Source organism: Thalassophryne amazonica, chromosome 11, assembly GCF_902500255.1.
Source record: "Thalassophryne amazonica chromosome 11, fThaAma1.1, whole genome shotgun sequence".
NCBI classification, from domain to species: domain Eukaryota; kingdom Metazoa; phylum Chordata; class Actinopteri; order Batrachoidiformes; family Batrachoididae; genus Thalassophryne; species Thalassophryne amazonica.
In genome coordinates, this window is record NC_047113.1 from 35,207,462 (window position 1) to 35,221,853 (window position 14,392).

Sequence of the window (14,392 nt, forward strand, 5' to 3'; positions counted from 1 at the left end):
TTCAAGAATGTTTGAGAGCAAAGGAAGGTTGGAGATTGGCCTATAATTAGCTAAGATGGCTGGGTCAAGTGATGGCTTTTTAAGTAATGGTTTAATTACTGCCACCTTAAAAACCTGTGGTACATAGCCAACTAATAAAGATAGATTGATCATATTTAAGATCGAAGCATTAAATAATGGTAGGGCTTCCTTGAGCAGCCTGGTAGGAATGGGGTCTAATAGACATGTTGATGGTTTGGATGAAGTAACTAATGAAAATAACTCAGACAGAACAATCTGAGAGAAAGAGTCTAACCAAATACCGGCATCACTGAAAGCAGCCAAAGATAACGATACGTCTTTGGGATGGTTATGAGTAATTTTTTCTCTAATAGTTAAAATTTTATTAGCAAAGAAAGTCATGAAGTCATTAGTTCAGATGATGTTGATATTTTAGTTAATTATTTTATCATCATTGTCTCTCAATTTTGGACAGAGTAGCTCCTTTTAAAACCAGACACACCCCTCTGAATAACTCCTCCCCCTGGATGAATGACAGTATTCGTAGTGTTAAGAGATCATGTCGGAAAGTGGAGCGGTTGTGGAAATCTACAAAGCTCCAAGTCCACCTCCTTCATTTAAAGGAGCTTTTAATCTCTTTTAATAATATGGTGACAGATGAAAGGGCTGCTTATTTTTCCACTTTAATTTCTAACAGCCGACGGAATCCAAAAATTTTGTTTGACACAATCAGAGACATTGTTACACCTGCACCTCCTGCTGCTATCATTCAGTCAAATGAAGACTGTGACAATTTTTTGTCCTTTTTTACCAGCAAAATTCGTGATATCAGGGCAAATATTAATCCCTCTCTTTCTTCTTCTGTTCCCTATCTTACCCGGCCATCAGTTCTGGATGGTTTTAAACCTATATCACTGAAAGAGCTCACTAGTCTGGTGGACAGATTGAAACCTTCCTCCTGCCCACTTGATATCGTCCCTACCTCCTTTTTTAAAAAGGTCTTCCATTCTATTGGCCCGGTTGTCTTATTGATAATAAATAGATCACTGCTTTCCGGCTATGTCCCTCAGTATTTTAAACAGGCAGTTATTCACCCTCTTTTAAAAAAGCCTAATGCTGATCCTTCACTCCTTCAAAATTTTAGACCAATTTCAAAGTTGCCTTTTATTTCCAAAGTCTTAGAGAAAGTGGTGGCCAAACAGCTTAATGAGGTTTTAGCTGAACATAATATTCTTGATAAATTCCAGTCTGGGTTCCGCCACTTGCACTCTACAGAAACTGCCCTTCTCAGAGTTTCAAATGATATTTTATAATGTCGCAAGAGATGCGGTGAATATTCTGTGCTTGTCCTTTGGATGTCTCTCTGCAGTTTTTTTGACACGGTGGATCATGGCGTCTTAGTTGAGTAGACTAAGGACTTGGGTGGGCATTTCTGGGTCTGCTCTGGACTGGGTTTTTGTCTTACTTTCACACAGGCTTTCGCTGTTGCTGCTGGTAAATGTATGTCCTCCTCTGCCATGCATCCTGTGTGGTGCCTCAGGGTTCTGTTCTGGACCTATAGTGTTTGCGCTATATTTGCTTCCACTTGGTCATGTCTTGAGTAGTTTTAAAGATGTCTCCTACCACGTTATGCGGATTGACATCATGCTGTACTATCTCATTCACTCCTCAACGGTTCTAGGGTATCTGCTCTTCAGAATGTTTTGAGGTTATTGGTGACTGGATGGCGGCCAACTATTTGTCCTTAAATATAGCAAAGACTGAGGTCCTTGTTTGTGCCCCTGACGAGTTTGTTCCCACTGTGGTTGGGAATCTTGGTTCTCTGGCCCCTTTTGTTCGCTCAGCAGTGAGGAACCCTGGGTGTTACGTTTGATCACTCCCTCAATTTTGACGCGTATGTTACCCGCCTGGCACAGTCTTGTTTTTCCATTTGCGCAATATTGCCCGTCTGCGCAGCATTGTGTCTCGGGCGGAGATGGAGATGATCATTCATGCATTTGTGTCATCACGTTTGGATTACTGTAACTCTGTATTTTTTAGCCTTAGCAAGTCCTCTTTGGACCGCTTACAAACGGTTCAGAATGCGGCTGCGAGGCTGCTGACGAGGTCATCAAAGAGGTCACATATAACCCCAATCCTCTCCTCCTTGCACTGGCTCCCCATCCATTTCAGACTCCAATTTAAAATTCTAGTACTGACTTTTAGAGCTCTGCATGGTCAAATGCCATCTTATATCACCGAGCTATTACATCCATATGTGACAAGTAGGTCTCTGAGGTCTTCGGACCTGGGCCTATTGGTTGTGCCTAGGACAAGACTGAAGACCAGGGGAGACTGTGCTTTCGAGGTGGTGGCACCTAAAATGTGGAATGCATTGCCTTTGGACCTACGCTCCGTGGACTCTGTTGAAACATTTAAAGTGAAGCTAAAGACCCTTTTGTATAGGCTGGCTTTTACCTAGTTTTTATGGTTTTATGTTTCTGCTGTTTTTAATTTCTCTGTTCTTATGTGAAGCACTTTGTGATTTCTATCTTGAAAGGTGCTACATAAATAAACCTTACTTACTTACTTACTTACTAGAATTAACTCTGGTACAAGCCCGATGCTCAGTGGTGTGGATGCATCTCCCTAAACATGGTACCATGACGCCAGTCCATCACAGGTTACTTCCCCAGCTATAGTGGAGCAGATAACTGCAACAAGTGTTCCTTTCTGGAAATAAGCACCAAAATTGGCATACATACTCCTTAGATATCCTCTTTTGAAAAAAACGATTGGCCACTTAGAACCTTCAATAGATAGCTAGGTAGGGGTCAAATGAAGAAGGATGGTGAACGCCGGTTTGCAGCGCAATTACCTCAGAGTCAGTGGGCGGACTGACTCTGAGGAAACTGAGGAGACACTCAATTACCTGAAGAAATGACCACCTTAATGAGGTAAAAGCACTCCCATTAGCACAGGCCGAAGCTGCCTTCAGTCGACTCATCAAACTTCATTTGTCATGATCCATCCCTTTTGGGCCAATTGTTATTGTTCTGGACCTTTTTCCACCTCTGTGCTGTGAGCCTTCTATGATTTTGGTCATGTCTTATCATGTAATCATGGTCATGCTTCAGTTATGTTTTGTGTTATTTCATTTATTTTTGGTGTATCATTTGCCTGACACGTATATTGTTTTGCTGTATTATTTATTGTTTGCTTTCTCTTGGTCCCTTATGTTGCTTTAGCTTCAGTTTAACTCTGTTCATCACATTTATCGTATTATACTTTAGTCACAGGTTTTGGTTACCAGTTATCTTCAAGCATTCCTTATCTGATTATGCTCAATTTGTTATTTATTGCATTTTCTGTTCATCAGTTATCTTGTTTTATTAATTGCATTATTCTATAGTCACCGGGTTCATTTATTCTCTGTTTATCAATACTTTATTTTGCTTATCTCATTTGTGATTTCAGTTATGCCATTATGTCTGGTTTTATTTTCAGTTCTCATGTTCATGCTCTGTCCTTGCCCTGGTTATAGTTGTATTTGATTCTGTCCAAGGTTTCTGTATTTGCCTCATCTTCTTTGATTGCCCCTGCACCAGCTCTTGTGTCTTCGTCTCTCACTATTACTCTTTTTGCTCTGTGTTTTCATCCACTTCCGCTCTTGCACCTGCTCACGTGTCTTTGTCTCTTTCATCACTCCACTCTGTTTTCCTGCCTTCACTATCTTGCCCCATGCATATCTTTGTTCGCTAGTCACGCCCCCTTCCAGAACTTTCACTGACACCTGCATCTTGTTTCACTAATTACACCACCAGTTATTTAAGCCCTCACAATCTCACAGCTCACAGCCAGATCGTCGACTTCATGTCACTTTCCAGCCCGTGCTTAGTTTTGTCCTGTTGTCCTTGTCGGTATTTTGACTTTGCCTGTTTTTGACCTCGAGTTTGTCTTGCCTCTGATTGCCCCTACACTGTGTATTTTGACCTGTGCCTGTTTTTGACTACGCCTCAGTCTCTCATCTGTCTGCTACCTCTGGCACGCTGCTGGACCACATGAGTACTGACCGGCCTGTTGAACCAATTAAACCCCTTTTTTTTAACTCTATCAGTCATGTGAGTTTGCAGTTGTGTCCATACAGTTTGTGCCACGCCTGATATCATTGTCCTTTTTAATCGTTTGCAACTGTTTGCAAACTTGCGCCATGTTTCATGCTTAGTTATCACGTTACGAGGTAACATATGTCACATGTTATAGAATCCAATGGACGTTGACCTCGTTTGACCTTTACTTTGGAGACCAAGCATTCAACACTGTCAAAACTATTCCATTTATTACTCCTATTAGTTCAACCAATAATTTGCACCACTTTTTACCAAAATTGGAGCAACGTTAACTTTTGACCCCTGTCCAAACTGAAACTGATCAGACAAATAATGTGGTATAGTTGTAGGAGCCTAAACGCAATTTTAGTTTGTCGATATTTGGATAATAATTTAAGTTCATGGCTATATGTTTACTCTTTTAAATAATGACTATTTACAGTACTGTATTCCTTATGTGGCATTTTTGTAGTGCCCCTTGTGGCTTTAAGTGGTTGCACATGTTTAATTGCAGCCAAACGGGGGCTTCTGTGTAGGCGTGGCCTGTTTTTTAGCCCAGCCCAGTCTCACTTTTTTTGTTTGTTTTTTTTTTACTGTGCGACCATCACGAAATGAGTCAAATTTTCTCGATGGGTTTTTTGTTAACTCACTAACCCTGCTTCTGCCCCAACCTTAACCTTAACCATAACCTAATCCTACTCCTTCCCCCAACCCTAACCATAATCATCATACCTCCCCCCCCCCCCCCCCCCCCCCCCCCCCCCCCCTTTCACTTTTAATTTCGTGCAGCCATCATGGAATGAATTATAATGAATTTGTGCTGCCGTGACGAAAATGAGGCACTTTTCATCACAATATCACGAACCAGTAAATTACTATATATTTTGTACTGCTGAATCACGACTTGACGTGATACCAGGTTGCAGCGCCACACAGTTTTTTGACCTCTCTTTCTCGATCTTTCCCACTCATTTTTATTTTCTCTTTGTGGACAACTTTGTTCCAATTCCTGTTTTGTTTTTATTTATTTTTTTTAAGTAAAATATTTAACTGAATTCAGAGGTTCCTGTGGAGTTATTTTTTGATTGTTGTTGTGGATGACAATGAGGGAATAATTTGAGTGTCAAGCCTGGCTTCATTCAATATGATTGGAGCATCTTTTAATTTTGACCCCTGTGTAATTCTTCAATTTGCTGTTTTAACATTTCCCATAATACCCCTGGTAGCCCTCTGCCCTTCCAAGAATGCACTGTGGCGTGACTTCATGCATGAAAGTCAGGAGTAAGGTCTGAATCCAGGTTCATGCTTGTACACAATTTATCCAGTTAGTTTGGCTTCACACTGCAATGTTGCGGTTGGACGAAAGACCTTTTCATGAGGTACATCCTGACATCATCATGTATGTCAACTCACCTGCATACTTGACATTGATTGCCTGACGGTGACCTGTTGTCAATTTGGCGTTTAGGCCTGTTTGAACACTAAGGAATTTTTACCAGCACTACAAGACAGCACTCACACACACTCATCTTCAACCGCTTAGTCCAATCAAGGGTCGCGGGGGGCTGGAGCCTATCCCAGCAGTCATAGAGTGCGAGGCGGGGTACACCCAGGACAGGACGCCAGTCTGTCGCAGGGCCACAAACACAAACAAACACTTTCACACCCACTCGCACACCTATGGACAATTTAAAGTTTCCAATCCACCTAACCCGCATGTCTTTGGATGTGGGAGGAAACCAGAGCACCCAGAGGAAACCCACACAAACACGGGGAGAACATGCAAACTCCACACAGAAAGGCCACAGGGGGGAATTGAACCCATGACCTTCTCGCTGTGAGGCAACAGTGCTAACCACTAAGCCACCGTGCTGCCCCAAGACAGCACTTGCTGTCAAAAGTGAAATATTTTCAGCTTCTACCACCTGCCACAGCAACACACAAATGGGGAAAAGAGAGACAGCAGTGCATCGAATTACCCAGTTTTAGACATGTAATTAATTCAATTATTGTCCATTTCTTTTTTCTTCTACTGTTTGAAGGATGATGATAACCTGCCTTAACTTCCTGTCATTTCTACAAAAGTCTGAACCATGCAGAAAGTGTTCGCAAACTGCAAATGTGCTGGACTATGATTACGTTTGAGGCAAAATGAGACACCACCTCTTTGGGCTGGACTGAATTTTGTATGGATTGGTGAATACTAAGAAGAATTCCATTTTAAGTAATGTGTGGTCTGTCTATCTATCTAGCTTCCCTTCTGTGCACCTGTCATCTTTGGAAGGAAATCACATTATTAATTTCTCATAAAGCAAATCTTGATAAATTACAATGTTGCTGAAGCTCAAGGTCTTATTTGCTGCCAATTTTTCAAAGTTCACAGTGAACCAAAAATAGAGTACAAGCCCTGGCAAAAATTATGGAATCACCAGCCTCGGAGGATGTTCATTCAGTTGTTTAATTTTGTAGAAAAAAAGCAGATCACAGACATGACACAAAACTAAAGTCATTTCAAATGGCAACTTTCTGGCTTTAAGAAACACTATAAGAAATCAGGAAAAAAAATTGTGGCAGTCAGTAACGGTTACTTTTTTAGACCAAGCAGAGGGAAAAAAAATATGGAATCACTCAATTCTGAGGAATAAATTATGGAATCATGAAAAACAAAAGAACGCTCCAACACATCACTAGTACACTCAATAAAAATATAAACGCAACACTTTTGGTTTTGCTCCCATTTTGTATGAGATGAACTCAAAGATCTAAAACTTTTTCCACATACACAATATCACCATTTCCCTCAAATATTGTTCACAAACCAGTCTAAATCTGTGATAATGAGCACTTCTCCTTTGCTGAGATAATCCATCCCACCTCACAGGTGTGCCATATCAAGATGCTGATTAGACACCATGATTAGTGCACAGGTGTGCCTTAGACTGCCCACAATAAAAGGCCACTCTGAAAGGTGCAGTTTTGTTTTATTGGGGGGGGAGACCAGTCAGTATCTGGTGTGACCACCATTTGCCTCATGCAGTGCAACACATCTCCTTCGCATAGAGTTGATCAGGTTGTCAATTGTGGCTTGTGGAATGTTGGTCCACTCCTCTTCAATGGCTGTGCGAAGTTGCTGGATATTGGCAGGAACTGCTACACGCTGTCGTATACGCCGGTCCAGAGCATCCCAAACATGCTCAATGGGTGACATGTCCGGTGAGCATGCTGGCCATGCAAGAACTGGGACATTTTCAGCTTCCAAGAATTGTGTACAGATCCTTGCAACATGGGGCCGTGCATTATCCTGCTGCAACATGAGGTGATGTTCTTGGATGTATGGCACAACAATGAGCCTCAGGATTTCATCACGGTATCTCTGTGCATTCAAAATGCCATCAATAAAATGCACCTGTGTTCTTCGTCCATAACAGACGCCTGCGCATACATAACCCCACCACCACCATGGGCCACTCGATCCACAACATTGACATCAGAAAACTGCTCACCCACACGACGCCACACACGCTGTCTGCCATCTGCCCTGGACAGTGTAAACCGGGATTCATCCATGAAGAGAACACCTCTCCAACGTGCCAAATGCCAGCGAATGTGAGCATTTGCCCATTCAAGTCGGTTACGAGGATGAACTGGAGTCAGGTCGAGACCCCGATGAGGACGACGAGCATGCAGATGAGCTTCCCTGAGACGGTTTCTGACAGTTTGTGCAGAAATTCTTTGGTTATGCAAACCGATTGTTTCAGCAGCTGTCCGAGTGGCTGGTCTCAGACGATCTTGGAGGTGAACATGCTGGATGTGGAGGTCCTGGGCTGGTGTGGTTACACGTGGTCTGCGGTTGTGAGGCTTGTTGGATGTACTGCCAAATTCTCTGAAATGCCTTTGGAGACAGCTTATGGTAGAGAAATGAACATTCAATACACGAGCAACAGCTCTGGTTGACATTCCTGCTGTCAGCATGCCAATTGCACGCTCCCTCAAATCTTACGACATCTGTGGCATTGTGCTGTGTGATAAAACTGCACCTTTCAGAGTGGCCTTTTATTGTGGGCAGTCTAAGGCACACCTGTGCACTAATCATGGTGTCTAATCAGCATCTTGATATGGCACACCTGTGAGGTGGGATGGATTATCTCAGCAAAGGAGAAGTGCTCACTATCACAGATTTAGACTGGTTTGTGAACAATATTTAAGGGAAATGGTGATATTGTGTATGTGGAAAAAGTTTTAGATCTTTGAGTTCATCTCATACAAAATGGGAGCAAAACCAAAAGTGTTGCGTTTATATTTTTGTTGAGTGTATTTTGTTGCACCACCTCTGGCTTTTATAACAATCAATCAATCAATCAATTTTTTTATATAGCGCCAAATCACAACAAACAGTTGCCCCAAGGCGCTTTATATTGTAAGGCAAGGCCATACAATAATTATGTAAACCCCAACGGTCAAAACGACCCCCTGTGAGCAAGCACTTGGCTACAGTGGGAAGGAAAAACTCCCTTTTAACAGGAAGAAACCTCCAGCAGAACCAGGCTCAGGGAGGGGCAGTCTTCTGCTGGGACTGGTTGGGGCTGAGGGACAGCTTGCAGTCTCTGAGGCATGGACTTAATGAGTGACAAACAGTACTCTTCATCAATCTGGCTCCAACTTTCTCTGATTGCTGTTGCCAGATCAGCTTTGAAGGTTGGAGCCTTGTCATGGATCATTTTCTTCAACTTCCACCAAAGATTTTCAATTGGATTAAGATCTGGACTATTTGCAGGCCATGACATTGACCCTATGTGTCTTTTTGCAAGGAATGTTTTCACAGTTTTTGTTCTATAGCAAGATGCATTATCATCTTGAAAAATGATTTCATCATCCCCAAACATCCTTTCAATTGATGGGATAAGAAAAGTGTCCAAAATATCAACATAAACTTGTGCATTTATTGTTGATGTAATGACAGCCATCTCCCCAGTGCCTTTACCGGACATGCAGCCCCATATCATCAATGACTGTGGAAATTTACATGTTCTCTTCAGGCAGTCATCTTTATAAATCTCATTGGAACGGCACCAAACAAAAGTTCCAGCATCATCACCTTGCCCAATGCAGATTCGAGATTCATCACTGAATATGACTTTCATCCAGTCATCCACAGTCCACTATTGCTTTTCCTTAGCCCATTGTAACCTTGTTTTTTTCTGTTTAGGTGTTAATGATGGCTTTCGTTTAGCTTTTCTGTATGTAAATCCCATTTCTTTTAGGCGGTTTCTTACAGTTCAGTCACAGACGTTGACTCCAGTTTCCTCCCATTCGTTCCTCATTTGTTTTGTTGTGCATTTTCGATTTTTGAGACATATTGCTTTACGTTTTCTGTCTTGACGCTTTGATGTCTTCCTTGGTCTACCAGTATGTTTGCCTTTAACAACCTTCCCATGTTGTTTGTATGTGGTCCAGAGTTTAGACACAGCTGACTGTGAACAACCAACATCTTTTGCAACATTGCGTGATGATTTACCCTCTTTCAAGAGTTTGATAATACTCTCCTTTGTTTCAATTGACATCTCTCATGTTGGAGCCATGATTCATGTCAGTCCACTTGGTGCAACAGCTCTCCAAGGTGTGATCACTCCTTTTTAGATGCAGACTAATGAGCAGATCTGATTTGATGCAGGTGTTAGTTTTGGGGATGAAAATTTACAGGGTGATTCCATAATTTATTCCTCAGAATTGAGTGACTCCATATTTTTTTTCCCTCTGGTCTAAAAAAGTAACCGTTACTGACTGCCACAATTATTTTTCCTGATTTCTTATAGTGTTTCTTAAAGCCAGAAAGCTGCCATTTGAAATGACTTTAGTTTTGTGTCATGTCTGTGATCTGCTTTTTTTCTACAAAATTAAACAACTGAATGAACATCCTCCGAGGCCGGTGATTCCATAATTATTGCCAGGGGTTGTATATGTTTTTTATTAACCAAAAAAGTAGAAATGGAGGACTCAAACACCACTTGAAAAATAGCATTGCTTTCATCCTTTCTTTTTATACTGAGATCTGTGCATTATTTTTTGAGAATTTAATAAAAATGTCAAAACATAGTCCATTTCACAGTGATATTGAAAGGTTGTTTTTTTAAACTCCCTTGTGAATCTCACTTTTTTTTAAATGCTCCACTTCTTCCTTAACTTTCATGAAAATCAGTTCAGCAATTCTTTAATCCTCCTCACAAACAAACCCACTCAGCACAAGTAATTAAGCTACAAGGTTCTTTTCTGCCAGTGTCAACAGACCCAATGAAATAATGTACCTTGAAACCATAATTGTTAAATTTTAATATAAGCAAATGTGGCATTTCTGCATGTGGTTTTCCATATGCGGTTTGACAGCTCTTAGTATTTGTGGTATCGTGCCTCATGTTGCCACCAGGCCAAATGCTCATTAGTGGCTTAATTTGCATTTGACATTGGCCTATTCCTGTAGACAAAACCGAAAACATCTCTGTTTATTAACGATGAGTATTTCTGTTGGCATGCAATACTGTGTGTTTTGATTATTTGCAGAAAAGTAAATGAGGGAAAAAGTCAGTTTCCAGGTAGTTTCAACCATATTTTTCATTGTAAATGATTCTTTGTGTTGTATTTCTTGAGTTTCATGCAAAAAAAACAAAATAGCTGATTGCTTCAAAAAACAAACTAAATACATAAGTCGTTGGTCATAACTGACTTTTCATTTAATCAGATATAAGATGCTCAATATGTCAAATTTATCTTTGTTAAAATCCCTGAGTAAAAGCGACTTTATTTTCCGGATATGGACCTCTGTAACCTGTCAAACAGCTGTTTCCCACACAATGGATAATCTATAATCCTGTGTTGAAAACTAATTTTGTAGAGAGGCTTTTTACATTTAGACGGTGCTTTAGGGCATCCAAAGGCACAAAGAAACGGCTCCAGCAGAGAGATTGCTCCAGAACACCAACTTAAAAAGTGGCACCGCTCACCTGAAGGTGTTCATATGTGACAGCTGGTAAAATACTGTAAATGTGCTTTTAATCTTCAGATATTGCAGTTATATGAATCCTGCATTCTGTCTCTGAGTTATGGAGCACAGGCATCATCTTCCTGGATCCACCAGAGAAAATCAACCTTGTTACGGGTACTTTAACCAGGGAAAATCAGCTGAGTGACAATGACAATGTGAATCAGCATCCGTGGCAGGCACGGTCCAACTAGGCCGACTGTGTGACAAGGATGTGGACAGAAAAACAGAAAAGTGAGGAGGTGGCTGTCGGATACCTTAAGACATTGTCCTTGTGTTACCTGTAAATGTGTCAGATCTCTTTCTCTCTGCCTATTTCATATTGTTGAGGCGGACTCATGACACATACTTGTTCTGTTGTTGTTTGCCTCTGCCCTGCTCAGCGGTTTCTCTCGTAGTCACATAGCTTGTCCATGAAACAGGACGCTCAGGCCCGACCATCTGCTGAAGCTTGTTGAGATGCTCAGTCTCCTCTGCTACACTGCTCGGCGGTAATGACCTTGGAGTGCTGGTGAACAACAACAGCACCTTCACAATCACATAGGACTGCAGGAACTTGCCATCTACCAAAATACACTGTCAGGTTTGGCACCTTCCCAAGGAAAATAAGAATTTTGAATGTCTGAGGGATTGGTGAATGCTCACAGGAATTATTTTTTATGTGCAGTGTGAGCTATCTATCCAGCCTCCCTTCTGTTCATGGAAAATTTTTGGAGTAAATCACACTTTTCAGTCTCCATGAAACAACTTAAAAATTGGATTGTTATTGAAGCTCAAGATAATAGTCGTATTTATCACTTATTTTTTAAATTCACAAGATTAGATTAAATTAGAATTTAGATTAGATCAGAACTTTGTTCATCACTTGGGAAGACTTCCTCAAGGAAATTGATGTTCCAGCAGCATTGTATAGCAGCACACAGGGCAAGAAGCACACAGAGTATCAAAAGTGAAAGTAAAAAAGAAAAACAGTTTGCAAATATAAATACACAATATAAATACCAGACATACTAATTCAGTACTAGTTTACTGGCTATTACTGTTCCTCTCCTTCCCATCCTCTGTCTTCCTATTACACTTCCCCTCGAGTGAGGAGTTGTCCAGTCTGATGGCCTGAGGTACAAAGGAGTTCTTCAGTCTGATGGTCCTGCACTTGGGAAAGAGCAATCTGTGGCTGAAGAGGCTCCTCTGGTTGCTGATAACGGTGTGCAGAAGGTGACTGGCATCGTCCATAATGTCCAGCAGTTTGTCCAGTGTTCTCTTCTCTGCCACCATCACCAGAGAGTTCAGCTTCATGCCAACCACAGAGTCAGCCCACCTGATCAGTTTCTCCAGCCTGGAGCACAGAACCCATGTTGCCACAATTATGCTTGAAATAATAAAGCTATGAGTTTCAAACTTTTCACTAAGCTTCATTTGATGGCATTATTGAAGCTCAAGGTCATAGTCATATTTATTACCTATTTTTCAAAGTTCACAGTGAGCCATGTCACCACAAAAGCATTTGAGAAGATCAAACTACAAGTATAGAATTTTTCATGAAACACAGTTTGATAAATAAAGATGTTACTGAAGCTCAAGGTCATACATCTATTTATTCTGTGTTTCAAAATTCACAGTTAACCATGTTACCACAATATAATTTAAATTTTTAAAAAGGTGAGTTCAGGATTTCACAAACAGTAAAGCACAGTTTGATAAAATAGAGTGTGTGCAGGGTGGAACAGTGGATTGGTAGTTAGCATTGTTTCCTCACAGCAAGAAGGTTCTGGGTTCGGTTCCTTTCTGTGTGGAGTTTGCATGTTCTCCCTGTTTTCACGTGGGTTTCCTTTGGGCGCTCAGATTTCCTCTCACTGTCAAAGATATGCACATTAGGTGAATTGGAAACTTTAAAAATTGACCATAGCTATGCTTGTAAGTGTAAATGTGTTGAATTGTATCTGTCTATATGTGTTCTTACAATAGACTGGTGTCCTGTCCAGTGTGTACTCCGCCTCTCACCCTATGAGTTTTGGGATAGGCTCCTCCCCAACTCCTGTTATCCTTGATTGGAGGAAGCAACAACACAGGCTAACTACATAACCAGCACATGCTGAAACATCCTCTTTGTGACACGGCACAGTCCAGCTGAGTGACCCCACAGGAAAGGCAGCTGCATCTCAAATATATTGTCCATGCAGGATCCATTGTCCACTCTTCCTGGGAATGACCAATATATGATCCCCTGCTTATAACATATTTTCTCCTCTGTTCAAGATCTGTGCACACCGCACCTCCATGCACTGGAACAGCCTCTTCATAACATGGCATATCCAGCAGCACTTCAGAGGTGTGCATTTTTAGATTAGATTTATTCTGCAATAACATAAGTTCAGCTGTTCCCTTTTTTCCACTTGGGGTCACCACAGTAGATCTGAGGTGGATCTGCATGTTGATTTGGCATGGATCTCACGCGATACCCTCCTTCTGTCATCCTTTCTGCAAAGTGGGTTGGAGATGGGAGGCAGCATATAACTTCCATTGTGCTGCTCAATAAAAAAAATATAATAAATACATAAATCCAGATCGCACCGATGAGAGACCTGAAGCCCAGCAGCAGAGCCGAGCCGGACTCACTCGGCCACTTCCAGAAGCACTGTTTCTCTCCTGTCATCTCTGCTATTTTGGCATGCTCCCAGGACAGCTCGTGCATGTCTCCCATGAGATGTCAGATCCTCATTTTGTCTCCAACAGTGTTGCCACAGTTACTTTAAAAAGTTACTTTATTAGTTACTTTATACAGTTACTTCATTAGCAGCTTGTTACTTCATTATCAGCTTGATGCAGTAACTTTATTAGGAGATGACGACAACTTATAACTAATAATTAATGTAACTAGTTATCTAACTTGGTTACTCTTGTAAGAATGAGTAATCAGCAAAGTAACTAAAGTAACTTTTCAAAGTTACTGTGACAACACTCGTCTCAAATCTCACACAATGTACTTTCTTCTATTGTCAGCCCCTCAGAAAGTTCTCTCACACTTCTCACACTTTATGAGTCACGGAGGCTACATTCAGAGGGCTTCATAGCACCTGCGATGGCTCTGAGAGTGTGTGGGGAGGACCTTTGTCGCCTCGCCAACTTTGAACTGTTCAAAATTCAGGTGAGATGTGAGCAACACCCAGCACACGTTGCATGAAATCAAACGAATTCCCTCGCAATTGATATTCACACGCTGTTGCAGCCCAGTGAGATAGTATCCTAAAGTGTTCAGTGCTCAAACGGGTGC